Source organism: Fringilla coelebs (assembly GCF_963513975.1).
Source record: "Fringilla coelebs genome assembly, chromosome: Z".
Taxonomy (NCBI): Eukaryota; Metazoa; Chordata; class Aves; order Passeriformes; family Fringillidae; genus Fringilla; species Fringilla coelebs.
Window position 1 is genome coordinate 35,212,750 of NC_140031.1, and position 14,743 is coordinate 35,227,492.

The following is a 14,743-nucleotide window of genomic DNA, read 5'->3' on the forward strand; positions in this document are numbered from 1 at the left end:
ACACCTATCTCTCTTGTACTGGTGAGCTTAACCTCAGACTCACTGCCCACCATGCAAGAGGAAAAGAGGGCTAAGTGCCCTTTCTACTTGATAAGAAAACCTTTTCCCAAGAGTGTTCGGGAAACATCTGCATAAGTACAGTGTCAAATCCTGACCATGCTTCAGCTGCGTTAATGCACATCTGAAAATTATGTAAGAACTTTCAGAGCTCTATAGATACACAAGAAAACACAGTCCCATAGGTAAGCAGTGGTCCTATAGGCCTCAAATTCCCATTTTTGTAAGAGTAAATCTATTTATGAAAGGCTGCCATCTAGATGAGAGTAAGTGGAAGAAAGTACCCAGCATCCCAGACCATCCCATGTAAGCATCCCAGACTATTCCAACTGCAGTTAAGTCCTGGATCATCCAGTTCCTTGATATCAAGAAGTACTCACTTTCCAAGGATAAATCTGATTCCTCTGCAGAAGATGCAGAACTCCTTACAGCAGGCCTCCAGAGCCAGCTAAAGGTGCAACCAAAAGCTGTTTTCATATTTCACACAAGAGCTAAGCAGCTGCTACCAGCATTCACCAAACATTGACCCTTACACAAAAGCACTGATGTGTAGTCTGTATAGTCAGACAGTGCTCCCAAGACAGATGAGCCATGACCACTGTGCATGCAGTAGTACACAGGAGAAGTCGGCAGGTACTGGGGCGTAGGCACAGACTGCTGGGATTCTTACATCATCACACTGCACTCTATTTGGATGCAAGCAAAACCCTGCAATAGTTCAAAGGGATTGTTCAACACTATTTAATAGAAATAATGACAGCAATATGGTACATGCGCCTGAAGTATGCTCCATCAGAATAATTACTCTAATACCTCTAATAAATACCTTATTTACCTAAAATACCTCTAATTATGCTAATAAATGCCTAAACACCTAACATTTGTCATCCTGACACCTGACAAGTTTAAACATTACTGTGCTATACTAGAGAGAAAAACCTGGAGGTAAACTCCTGGAAGGAAAAGAATACACAACAGAGTTCTGGGCAGGGGACTAGTCCCTGGATTTCTGTGGAAGATGGAAGTTGCAGAATTTGGGCAATTTCCATTGTTAGAAGAGGAAGAAAAGCATTCTGAAAGGCAGGTTGGCCAGAGAGGTTAGAGTATCCTTGCACTGTTGAAAGCGAACGGGAGAATGGCGAGTGGAGCGCACTTATTTTGCAGAAAAATCAAAGAAGGATTAAAATTAAATGAACAGTCAAATAAAATGGAGAGGTTGAACTATTTGTTCAACAGGCAAAATATTCTAGATAGGTGATAAACCCAGCGAATTGCTGAAATATAGATGTTGATTTGAAGAAGGAGGTATAACTAAAGAAAGGCTTTACCAAGCTAAAGTTCAGTGGCTGGCTTTATTTTATACTTCAGAATTGGCTGGTAGCTAGAGATCTTCGTATTTTTGGTTTAAATTCTAACAGGGAAAAATTGAAACAAAAGCTGACAGCATAGCAGATGACAGTCTCAGGTAATGTGACAGGGCAAGCAAGTGGAGCACCTCTAGCACTTTCATGAAAATGGAAAAGTATCACCTCCTATGGCCATGTAACTAAATGTCTCAGGCAAATTACCTCAGTATTTCTGCAAGTTTAAAAATCGCAATTCCTAAACCAGAAAAGCCCCATACAGAAATACCTCTTAAGAAAAGGGGCATGTGTAAGAACCACAGTCAAAAGTAACTGCAGGAGCATATGATTACAACTGTACACCATCTGCTATGTGTAAATGAACAAATTTCAAAACCAGTAGTAAAAGCGCATTATAAGCACATTGTGTTCATGAGAGCTACTTTAGCAAAAACCTGACAGAATTACAAGTGTAAGTTACTGGATTTAGATTTAAAACAGGAACAACTGGGAGTCATTTCAGAACATTTCATGAAGCAGCCCAGACAGCCAAAGAAATACAAAGAAAAAAGAAAAATGAAAATCAATAAAACTAGCCTGGATAAGAGAGGAACGTAAAAGAAGAAAACTGAAATAGGCAAGGCAAAAACATGGGAAATCTCAACCATTTTTAAGAGAAAAAGTCAAATTATGACCTCTGGGGCTCCACATAAGACCTCACTTTTTTTTTAATGACAAACCACACTGGTCCATCATGAAACAGTCGCTGTAGAATACTTAATATTTATTAACACAGAAAAACACCCATGTAATTTTCTTTTTTTTTTCTTTTGGGGAGGCACAGAACCAAATTTGCAATGACAATGAAAGAATGCCCACTGAAGATGAACAACACAGAGCATTTATTCAAGTCGGAGGCTCCAAAGGTTTTAGAATGACTGGCTAGGAAGGCCAGTCTGAGTTGAAACTCTTGAATTATCGCCCAAAAAACCCCAAAGGGTGAAAAACAGGTGAGGGAAAGAGATTGCATACCAAGACTGATGGAGTTACAGTATTTGGGTGGTTTGCTGTCAAAGTCAGTGGTTTTAAAGAACCAGGGATCTGCTAAGAAACTGATCATACAACAAACCAACACCACATGCATTCAGTAACAGTTGTTTAAACAGTTAAGTAGTAAACCACATAGGCAAAGTCCTCAGCAGACAATTGTGTTCCAAACAGGATCCCAACAATATTAAGACTTAAAAAAAACTTTAAAATCTTCACCCATGAGATAAAAACAAAAATCATTACTGACAGTACTCATAGGTGATGCAAAAGTTGTGAACTGGTAAACAATGATGATGATATGATGCTGAAAACTATATCAGAATAATCTGTAAAACAGAAAGAGGCAAATACTGTGTATCCAAATACTGTTAACTATAAACTTGTCAAACAATTACTAAACCCACCCTAAAAAGCAATTATTTAGAAAAGCATTTCAGTTACAGCAGTCATCTAAACATGAATAGTTTAATGTCATGGCTCAGTAGGCTGTTACACTCCTTGAACACACCTCAACAATGGTATTCCACCCAGCAGTTCTTATATACTTGTAATAAAAAGTATATACACATCACTGTTCAATTCTCATGATCTGTACTTTAGTACTGACCTTGAATTGGAAAGAAGTCAAAAACCAGCTAAAAAAACCAATTAAAATATCATAAAATTAACTCCACAGTTACAAAGTTAGAACTGAACTATGGAACCATCCAGACTGAACCTCAAGATATCGGAGGATTTTTTTCCTGTCCTCAAAGTGGATAATAAATGTAATGTTCATGGTTATGATGAACTTAAAAAAAAATGAGTAGTGCAGTTATTTTACTTCTTATGTTTTATCTAATATCAGAAAAAAATTCCACAATATATTAAGAGTTTATCAGACAGGTCGATGGCATTTTGTGCAACCATGTATTTTGGTTCAAAAAATCACGTACCACTTGAAAGACACACACACTCATAAAAGAAAACCCCATCGTGCATACCCAGAAATTGAAACCTTTCTAAATCCACAAAAAAGCCTGAGTTGTTGAGTACAGTGATATATACACTTAATGTCACTATACCTAAGCTACAGTCCAGATTGGTAGGTTGAAATGCTGTTTTAATAAGACTGAACTCAGCCAACAAATAAACATTTGTCTTTCTTATGGCTCTGTTTTGACTATTTCTGCACAGTTTTGATCTTCTGTGCATGTAAAAAAAAAGCTGCAAAGAAATGGGAAGGTGTAAGAAAATTCCATGTCACTAAGCAGAGTAGCTTGGTATCATGTAAACAAGACAAAACAAACAGATACAGAAGGTGATCACATGTTTCTGCAGCTATAGATTATTCCAGAAAATACTGTCACACCTTGAAAATAACTAAAATATAAAGCAAAAGGACTACAAAGTATTTTCACAACAGTTTTCCCCCCTTTTTAAGCTATTCTTCGAAAAGACTATGTCCTAGCAGCCTGACAAGTGATATAGTCATATATAGTAATTTTGCATAATTATCAGTTAAAGAAATCCCACCATATTTTGTCATTTTAAACAACAAAAAGACTATCTCCTCCTGCTTTACTGGTTTTATATTACTTAATAGGAAAACTCCATAGACAAAAAATGCAATGTAAGTATTTAAATCTATCCTTTACTACATGAAACTGTAGACCAAAAAAGTCCATAAATCAAAACATTCAGAAAAGGTATTTTCTGAGAACAACCAAATAAAAAACGCACTAATAAAACTAACATGGTTGTAAATTTACAAAACAAAACAAACAAAAAAAAGCACAAAAATGTCATTACCCAGAGAATGTGTCATAAATTTCCCCTAGAAAATAATTTAATGGCATACATACTAACTTTACTGTTCAGCATCAGGGGTTTGCATTTGGTGTAGGAATACAGCCACAATTAAGCTATTAGCAAATTCTGGTCATGTAGTTTCTGTTGCTTTGGTTCAAAGGACAAAATCTTCAGAGATTACCATGAGTCTAGTTCTTAACCCTAATTAAATCTAATAATTAATAGGAGTGTATAATTATGTTGTGGAGCCAAATGCAGAACAAAATCAAAGTGAATTTGAATTCACTATTATCATGTCTTGCAGGTAAGAAAACAGGATGAATGCAATTAAGTAAATAAACCCCAAGAGAACAAAAATTGTTCTGGGCAGAGAATGTTTCTGGATTTCTATGAACACCAACAGCATTAAAATCCAAGCTTAAAGGATTGTAAAACAAGCCATTTTACTGATGCTGACTGTGGGGGTGGTGGGGCACTGACCCTGACAGGTTGCCCAGAGAAGCTGTGAATACTCCAACCCTGGCAGTGTTCAAGGCCAGGCTGTATGGGGCACTGAGCAACCTAGTGTAGCGCACAGTCCCAGCCCATGGCAGGGGGTTAGAACTTTAAGATCCTTTCCCACTCAAACCATTCTCTGATTCTATGAAGCATGCTGTTAGTCAATTTAATGAAATACAGTAATTCCAGTGAATCTTTGTTCCATCTGCAGAAAATTCCCAGTCTTACATTTAGATGAAAGCAAATTTAATCCTAAATTGTCTGTTCTGCTTTTCTATGAAATAAGCTGCTAAACCAGGAGAGTCGCCTAAATGAAATCCATCTTTGCATCACTTAGAGTAAATATTTATTATCTCCTTTAATTTATTTACCAATTCAATGCTGAGATAAACAAAGACAAAAAGGAAACTGAACACAGTACAAAAAAACCACTTCATGTTATTTTCTCTCAAAATTCTCTTCTTCCCAAGAAAAATAGATGTTTAGGTACATTTTGTGTTTTCAGAGGGGGAAAAATACAGAGGGGGAAAAATACATATATAAAGCATTGTTTCTTACAGCTATCAAGTTAGGAAGATGAACAACAGCTTTAACTTCAGGAAATCACTTATTATTACAGCAGTCCAATCATAGCATCACAGAGCAGTTTGGGTTGGAAGGTACCTTCAAAAATCATCTACACCACCCACCACACCAGGCTGCTCAAAGACCCCTCCAGCCTGGCCTTATACACTCCCAAGGATAGGGCATCCACAGCTTCTCTGAGCAGTCTGTTCCAGTGTCCCACCTGCCTCCCTGTAAAGATTTCTTCTGTAAGTCCAATCTCAATCTACTCACTTTCAGCTCAAACCCATCGCTCCTTGTCCTCTTACTGACAGACCCATGGAAGAAGTCTTTCTACAGCTTTCTTATATACACTCCTGGTATACTGAAAGGCTGCTCCATGGTCTCTCTGGCGTCTTCTTTTCTCCTAGCTGAAAAACCCACACTATCTCAGACTCTCTTCATAGGGGAGGCGCTTCATCCCTCTGATCATTTTTGTGGCTCTTTTCTGAGCTCTTTTCACTCTAAAAGGTTCCTGTCCTTCTTGTGTTGAGGACCACAGAGATGGATGGATTCCAGGTCCCAGCAGACAAGAATCACCTCCCTTAACCACCCAGTGAGACTTGTGATTTAGGCCTGGCTTTTCAAGTTCCAAGGGCAAGTTTTCATTCACCAGTACCAAGTCTTCCTGCAGAGGGCTATTCTCAATCCATTCATCCCTCACACGGTACTGATGTCAAGGGCTGTCCCAAACCACAGACAACCACACCCAGGACCTTGGACTTGGCCCCACTGAACCTTGCTGAGGTTCCAATAGGCCCACTTACCTCCTGTATCAACTGTACCTCTCAGACTGGTATCACCTGGAAATCTGCTGAGAGTGCAGCTTCCCACTGCTTATGTCATAAACCAGATATCAAACAGTATGATTCCTTGAGGGACACCATTCATTACTGTTTCCACTTGGACATTAAACCATTGATCATAACTCCTTGAACGCAGCCATCATGTCAATACTTTACTCATCAAAGAGTGTAGCCATCCAACTTCCCTCACTCCAATTTAACAGTAAGAATGCTGGGAGGGGACACTGTATAAAAGGCCTCACAGAAATCTAGACAGATGACATCCCTACCTCTCCCTTTGTCCACTGATACAGTTACTCCAGCATAGAAGGCCAAAAGATAAGTCAGGCAGTTAGTCCTCTGCACATCTTGTTGGCTGACTCTATAATCAACACCTCCACATCTTCGTATGTTTCAATAAATGTTTAAAGAATATCTGTTCCAAAATCTAAAGCCTAAATTATAGCCTGAGTTTTACCTTGAGTTTTAATGTTGCCAAAGAGGTTTCCCCTACTTGGCGGGATTAAAAAAAGCTTCGCAAGTGTTTGTCAAGGGGTTTTATACAAAATGCTTTTTTTATGACATGCAACACCTGCAACTCCCCAGATCGAACCTCTGTCAAAAAATCACTTAGAGGACTTAATGGATTGGAGGAATGGTAATGAGAGAAACAGATTCTGATCTCTAAATCTCTTTTAATAATGGGCAAAATCAATCAGAAAGCTGTTTGGTGGCCTGCACTCTGGGATTAACTACTAATCCCACCACTGTTGAAGATGACCAGGTGCATACATCAGAACCACCCCTCAAAAACCAGGCAACTGCAGGACAGGAGAGACTCAGATGGCATGAGGATTATTGCTGTGTATGAAAGCACTTCTGGACATCAGGTTCTATTAACACACAAACAAGAAATTAAAAGAAAGAAAAGCAAATTTACCAGAGTTATTCAAATATAGCTGTAAGATATATCCTTTATGCTTTGGCCTTTTCTCCATAGCACAACCACACAGTGTCTCTGCTTCCAGGCTACCATTATTTTCTTTTTAAGAACAATCAAACAGACATACAAGTGAGAAGTATTGTAAGAATAATTATTCTCCCTCCTAAAAGATTAACTGAGTTAAAACGAATTTTACAAAGGAGTACGTTGGGTTTTTTGTTTGTTTTTATTTCTGCTTTTTGCAAATCATCTTTGAAAGGTTTTAAACATCAATATAAATATTTATTTAAACACCATCTAGATAGCACACTCGAAAAACACAAGCATCAGATCCTCCAAGCATCTGAACAGCTGTGTAAGAATCTATTCAAAATACGTGAATGATGCCTTTATTTTTCAGCATTTAATTTTAATTGCTTTTGCTGCTCTGGTCTGTGAGACTAAGGGGCACTCACAGTGCTTTGCAAATCCATTATCAGACCAAAATATAAGTTCCATACTTGATCACCAGTTTCCCTAGCCTGACCAGCTCCCAAAAACATAAGGAATGATGGCATCTTTTCCAACCTCTATGTCTTTTGCGTTACTCTGGCGTTCTGAGTTACCAGCTGCTTCAGAAACTTTCTGTTTGATTTTTTGGATGACGCTGTTCACCCAGAATTGTGGGCCAGAATACTTTTCAGCATTCTTTTTTAACATTCTCTAATTTAAGCAGGATAATGAACATTAACATTGAAGACTTAGGAGTTAAAAACTCTCCTGTGATGGGTTTATAGAACAAATAAATCAAAGAAATTTTCCTTAATTCACAGAAATATTCTCGTTCAGTATAAAGATCCTTGACAAAGATTATCATTAGAACAATGAATTAGCCAAGGACCAAGAAGCTCATGCAAGTGTCTAGTGAGCATATAGCTCAGGGACCCTGACAGACACACTAACAAAACTAGACAGCAATGTATATTCTGTGCCACAAGAATAAGTACTATTATAATTAAAATATTTTTTCCTAATGTATAATTTCAAAGTGTACTTAAAACATGTTTACTACATTATACCTTAGCTCATAAAAGTATGATCAAGAATGGGATCTCTTTAGCTTGATTTCATGGCTCTATAGTAACTAAATGAGTAATTTCTACCTTGACTCCTGCTCAAGAATCTTAACATGCTGTCAAAGAACCTCTAACACGCTGTCTTTCTTTCACATCCAGATACACCAAGTTCCTACAGAACAGAAATCTGTGCTCTTACTTTAAATTTAACTTAAAGGTGGCTAACCCTATCTGGGTAAACACTATTCTGATCCATATTTGGTGATACTCAACAGGATCTGAGCTGTATTTTTTGGTTAACTTCAAAAGACTTAAGGATCTAACTGCACTCAGCTCTTTAGAGAAGAGAAAATTTGGGGCAGAGGGGAAAAATATATTTCAAATTTTAACTGCCTTTTCCACAGTTTCCTTTAGGAAAAACAAATCCTCCTTCAACAGACTTTTGACAGCTGGGACAGAGTACCAAAGTACTTCAATAAGGACCACAATGGCATTATCCTAGATAGAAAACAAATGACACAGATATCAGTGGGAACAGGACCTTGGGTAGAAATCTCATCCATGTACTCTAAGGCAAACAGACTCAGACTCTGGCACTACTCAAAACTACCTAGTCTCATTCACTCCTATCAGATGCTTCTTCCACACACAAATCAATCTAAATTTCAAATAGCAAAGCTCCCAGATGAAGCTGTCAATACACAGCTCAGCTGTGCTGAGGCAATAGTGATATAGTCTTTATCTTTTCAATTTACTGAATCACTAGTTGCTTCCACTTTCATCAACTTTCTAATGTTCTGTTGCTTATTCAAGCAACACATGTATTGCACACCACGTGCTTTCCACAGAAAGATGAGCTGAACCAATACAGTTGGGCTCACGTAAATCATACAGTTGATTACAGTAGTTTGTCAGATGATTCTGCCTTAACATATTGATAAAGGAGAAGTCTTGCTTGGTAGGGTTTATTTTTGTTCCTGGAATAGCCACACCACCTTCTCAAGTGCAGAACGAAATGAACAACGGTACTTTTCTGTTGGCAACTGCATCTGCACCAGGGTTCTAGGGTAAAACCCTGCACTACTGATAAACAGTAAGCAGAATGCACAAATTAGGCAGTTCAATTATTCCCTGCCTTGAAAACTGAGAGGACAAAAATCTGCAGAAAATCATGCTTCAGTTTAGCCTCAGCATCAGCACTACTTATTGAGGAAACAATGTGCTTTCAGAACACTTCAGATTTAAACTTTAGTTTAGCCTGAAAAAACATTTGTGCTGTTCCTGGAACTCTCCAGGAACAGGAAACTTTCAAAACTTTTAAATTCTAAAACCTTGGTATCTCTCGGACTTCTTTTATCCAGTTTTAACACATCTAACTTCTTTGCACAAAATTCATAATACTTAAAACCTGTGGCATGCTTCCTTCTTTTTGGCCAACACCATGTGTATGGCTTCTTAGTGTTTCCTATATGCTAATTCTTACTTTGTTTCCTCCTGCTTTCCTGCTCTTTGTTCTTGCTGTGTCTGATAATTACAGTAAATAAAAGGTGAATATTGAAAAACTTCCATAATTTTATCAGTAACAGCTGTTCATACACAGTTGTATTTGTGTACAAGAACATATTTTCTTCAGTCTTCTACCATTCAGCTTAAGGAAGTTCATAGAAAAAGCTAGTGTGCTTATAGCATTCTATTCCTGCAACAAAGCTAATCACCATTAATTGGACTACCTTACTTTATTTTACACCTCTCCATGATTCATTTTTCAGAGATTGCAAGGTAGTGCTTTCCCCTATGAAATTGCTGTTACTGTACAACAACAAAATTAATTTGAAGCAACTAAACAAGAAGAATTATTATTTCTTCATTTTGCAGCACACATTTAAATGACCATTCTCCAATGATTTCTCTGCTCAGCATGTATTTGTTCATCTTACATTTATTCAACATTGTCTGCCAGTCTAACATACAAATTAGGGGTTGCTTGGCTCTTGAAATATAAATACAGCTAAATTAGTCTGATGTCTTTAGCTGTTCAGACCCTCCACTAGTTCCTATTAACTTTGGTGGGTGTAGATCGCTTATCGAGTAGTAAAAACAAAAGAGCAACAAACCTTTTTTAATGGCTGCACACAAGGTACCCTTTTGCAGTGCACAAAAAATAAATGTTCTTCAATATTTTCTAAATATATGTTCTTCACATTATCACACTGATATCCAAATGGTGATTTGTTTTGCTACCCCACAAAAAAAAAGTTCTTATATATGGATATATCTCTGTATATGAGAATACATCAAGGTGTTAAACATCCAGAATGAAATTTTATTTCCTTTGAAACAGCTTCGGCTAAACAAGAGATATTTGCCTATCTAATTAAAATATGTATGAAGAGATAAGTTAATTATTTGTTTATTTTACAGTAGTAAATATGTACCGAGACAATTACCTAAAATTCTTTGAAAGAGTTCAGTGTGAGCAGGGCAGACTAATAAAAATACAAGTTACAAGAAAAATAAGGAAGCTTGTTTCTCCGGCTGAAGAAATTATATGAACCAGAGTCTGCCATTGTTGGCTTAATGGACCCATTTCCTCTTCAATGTATCCACACAAAGTCTGCCTCTGTGAACACAAGTTCTGCATGTACGATGTCTAATTCACCTGACACAGGTTTAAGAAATAATACAGTCACGTTATGTTCAAAAGCACCTTTTGGAGAGATTGACTGCTGTTCATGCCAATTTAAATGACTTGTCGTCCATCTAGTTTCTGTGCTACAGCACAGAGAATAGAAGGACACTTGTATCAAGGCAAGTTTCTTCACTGACACATTTGATGTCTTCAAGGTAAGAAGTACCTAACTCTTAAAAAAACATGCTTTGCACATGACACAGTAGCAACCAATATGCTGCAAAAAAATAGCACTGTCATACACATCTCCAGTATTTAATCTGGCCAGGGTTTGCAGACACACAGGCATAGCTAGCACAACACCTACATTATTTTCTTAGATACTCAAGGCATTTCCCAGTGAGAAAATAGAGTAGAGGCAGACTATGTCCAGGACTGATGGTTTATGGCTACAACCTGTCATGTAGGCTCAAAAGCTGCTTTCTGAATCCCTGGAAAATTTACATGGATGGCAGGGAAAAAAATTATATATGGAAGTATGACAAAAAAATATATACATAAGTATATAGCTCTTACTACTTTAAAATAAATATACGCACATAAATGCTTAAAATAAAAAAGCATGCAGAACACATTGGCACAGGCAAATATAAAACATTAGAACACCTCTTCCTTTTCTCCCCTAATTATATATTATAAACAATGTGTTTTTTACAGCTAACAGCAAACAACAGATGGATATTAACAACTGTAAACTCTGGAGAACAATCACAGGGTTTTACGAAGTGTTCATTATTAATGACATCCAGAAGAGTTAAAATACAGATTAAAACCAAATTCAGTGGAAGACTGAATTGTTTCCAAAGTGTCTCAAAACACTACAGCCAAGTTGTGCTAGCTGAAACTACTACTATGTAATACGCTTCAGTGCATATTTACGGATTCTGGCTTTCTACAACTACAATTGTAAAAAATACTTTGTCCTGTTCTAATATGTTTAAAAAATCAAATTATGTACAAAAAAGTACCTAAAACTAGTATTTTAATGTTTAATAAAAGAGTGTTTATTTTTAAACTAAAACCTAAAATTAATCTTTGCACACAGTGAAAGTTTTACACAAATTACTTCCGACTTTGAGCTCTTTGATTTCACGAAGAGTAAGAAGGTATCATGAGCACATTAAGCTCTGTGTGTGTGTGAGACACAATAACAATTCAGAAAAACCTAAGTTTCCAAGAAGGCACTATATGTCTTCTTGGAGGAGGGAAAAAATCCTTTCCCTCTGAAGCAAAAAGATTAATTTTTTCTTTATGTTTGTTACCTATGTGCATTTTTATGTGTATACATCTAATTTTTAAGCAAGTGTAGTAATAAAACAACATAGCACACATACACTTGTTTGTGCCTTTAAAGGTTCATAATACCTTTCACTCTGCACTTGCAACTAGTCTGAAGAACATGCATAGCCACTTAACAAGGCTCAGCTTAAACTGCATTAATATCCTCTTTAAAAGTTCAAGGATATTCCTTAGTCCCCTACTTAAAACATAAACATGCTTATGTTTTTCAGACCCATAATACTTGAGAGAGTGTGACTCAGAAATCGACACTTCCAGAAAAGAAAAAAAACCAAGAAAACTCAAACATATTCACTTACGCTTACATAAAATTAAGCTGCACTAGTGATTTTCTCCCTAAAAATGAGGGGGAAAGAGATTAAATGGGACAGTAAACATCTATTCAGTATTTAAAAAATCAGATCATTTTAAGCATGTTCAGATGGTTTTCCTGTTACAAGCCTTACCATTTTTAATGAATATATTTTCATTTGAAAATTGTTTCATCTGTCTCATAACCATGTGAATGACCATACAAACAACAAACTTAGTAACCGAGCATTTGCTTATGCTGAGAAGCAATGGAAGTAACTAAGAAAAAAGTGCTCTAAGGCACTTAAGATAAACCCACTCATTAAAGAAGTTTCCCTAAATTTCTTCTAGAAATTGAAACTTGAGTCTACAAAGTACCAAGACACCAAGAGTCATTCACAACACACAGCATTTCACAAGACAAGATCATTAAGTGTTGATCCAAATGGGCACATACTCTTTCTTTCAGTCAGACATGACAGAGGCTGACGAAACAAAAGACAAAAAATATACGTGCACAGTAACAATTTCTGTACTGGTTTCATTACCCGGGTATGTGGATGTGCTGTTAAGTACATGCAGCCAGAAGTTCACCCCTCCAGATCTCTACATCATGTCACCACTTTCACAAGCCTGCCCGAACTCTTAGCTGGCATTGATGATGAACACAGAAATCTTTTATACAGGAACTCAATAGAGGTTTTCCCTAATTCCTTCTATGGGTTGGCGTCTCCCCTGTTCTTCTGCAAATCACCACACATTATCTGGTCCAAAACAATGCCGTAACTGGACTCCAATCTACCACCATCTACCCCAACATTTCATGTTAGTGGTGGGAGGACCTTGCAAAGCAGCTCAAGTTCTGTGTTCCTAACTGCAGAAGTGAATCTCTGAATTTCTTCTCTAGGTAACATATTCAGTGGAATATATTCTAGGTAGTATATTCACTCTCACTCAGGGGATTTCATACATTACTGAAAATCTGGGAAAAGCCTCTAGCACTACTGTAAGAGAAATCAAGAATATACAGAAAAAATCTGGACCTGAGTAACAGGTCAAATGCATGAACTGCCTCTCCTGAAGCAAGTGTCTATCATTAATCATACTTAGATATCTATAATATTAAGCAAGGGCAATCTATTTTATCTTCTTTGTCAATCCTGAAAATCTCACCATGCACTGCCATAAACCAAAAGCAGGCCAAAATCCAACAGAAAACTATTACTGTGAGTGCTGCATCCACATCCACTACTTCTCTCCCAGATCAGTTAGAGATCCCAACCTTCTCTATATACAGAAGACAACCTTCAGGAAATACCATATTCAGATGGAAGCACTAAAACGTATTAAAACTTTTCCTTCCAACTTGCCTTACCTCACTGAATAGGCAGTTTACTTCCCCAGTATAAACCACTACTTCCATATACGTGGCCCAAGAAAAACATCTTCCCCATAAACATCCCACATCCATTTGGAATGCACTCACTCATCCACACACCAGAGAGTAGTGCTAAAATACATAAAGGCCTATGAGTCCAGGCAGGAACTATAACCAGGGAGCCTCACGACACAGTGCATCACACTGGACACAGGCAGGCATATTTTAATTCAAGAGCCTTATTTTAAGATAAGCCAAATTTCTATTATTTAAATGCCACCTCCGCATACTTGTGGGTCTAAAATAGCAACCTCTGTTTTAATTAAGGAGAAACGATACAGCCGATTTTATTTCCACCATCCAGTGGGTGGATGCCAACGGTATCAAAGACCCTGTAATCATCCAGCACACTTGAGGTTACCCCTCAGCTTGCCATGTGCATCTGGGCCTTTGCGGCTCCCTTTCCTTTATAGAAACCGGTACACAAGCGGAGCACAAGCCCCTTATCCAACTTTACCTCAAGAAATAAAAATTACAATAAAAAATTCAACCGGTGAGCTAACAACCTACTCGAAGCCCACGGAACAATGCAGATATCAACCGCCACCATCGACCTGCACAGCGACTCCCCCTGCGAATCCCTTCCTCAATCCGCTTCGCTACCGTCGCTCTCCCACACACATCGACATTTGCCCCTCGTCCCGCAGCCCCCTCACTCACCCGCCATCCGTTCCCTCTCCATTTTGGAAGGCCGCTTCCCGTTCCAGACCGAACCCACCCGCCGACGATGCCCGCAGGCGGGCACACACGCCCCGTTCCCCGCGGCGGGGACTCGGCCTGCGGCTCCCCGCGGCGGGGGTGACGAGCGCCCAGAGGCACCGCAGGCACAGCCGCTGCCGCCCCGTCCCCGCCGCCGGGTACCTGCGCCCGGAACGGACCGCGCCGGCGGCGATGCCCGGGC

At 38.2% G+C, this 14,743-nt stretch overlaps 1 protein-coding gene across 1 annotated transcript in view; it reads right to left on the reverse strand.

Annotated features, from left to right (window-relative positions):
• LOC311165631 (guanine nucleotide-binding protein G(q) subunit alpha) overlaps positions 1–14,743 on the reverse strand; it is a 115,034-nt gene that overhangs the window by 100,011 nt on the left and 280 nt on the right. The window lies entirely within an intron of this gene.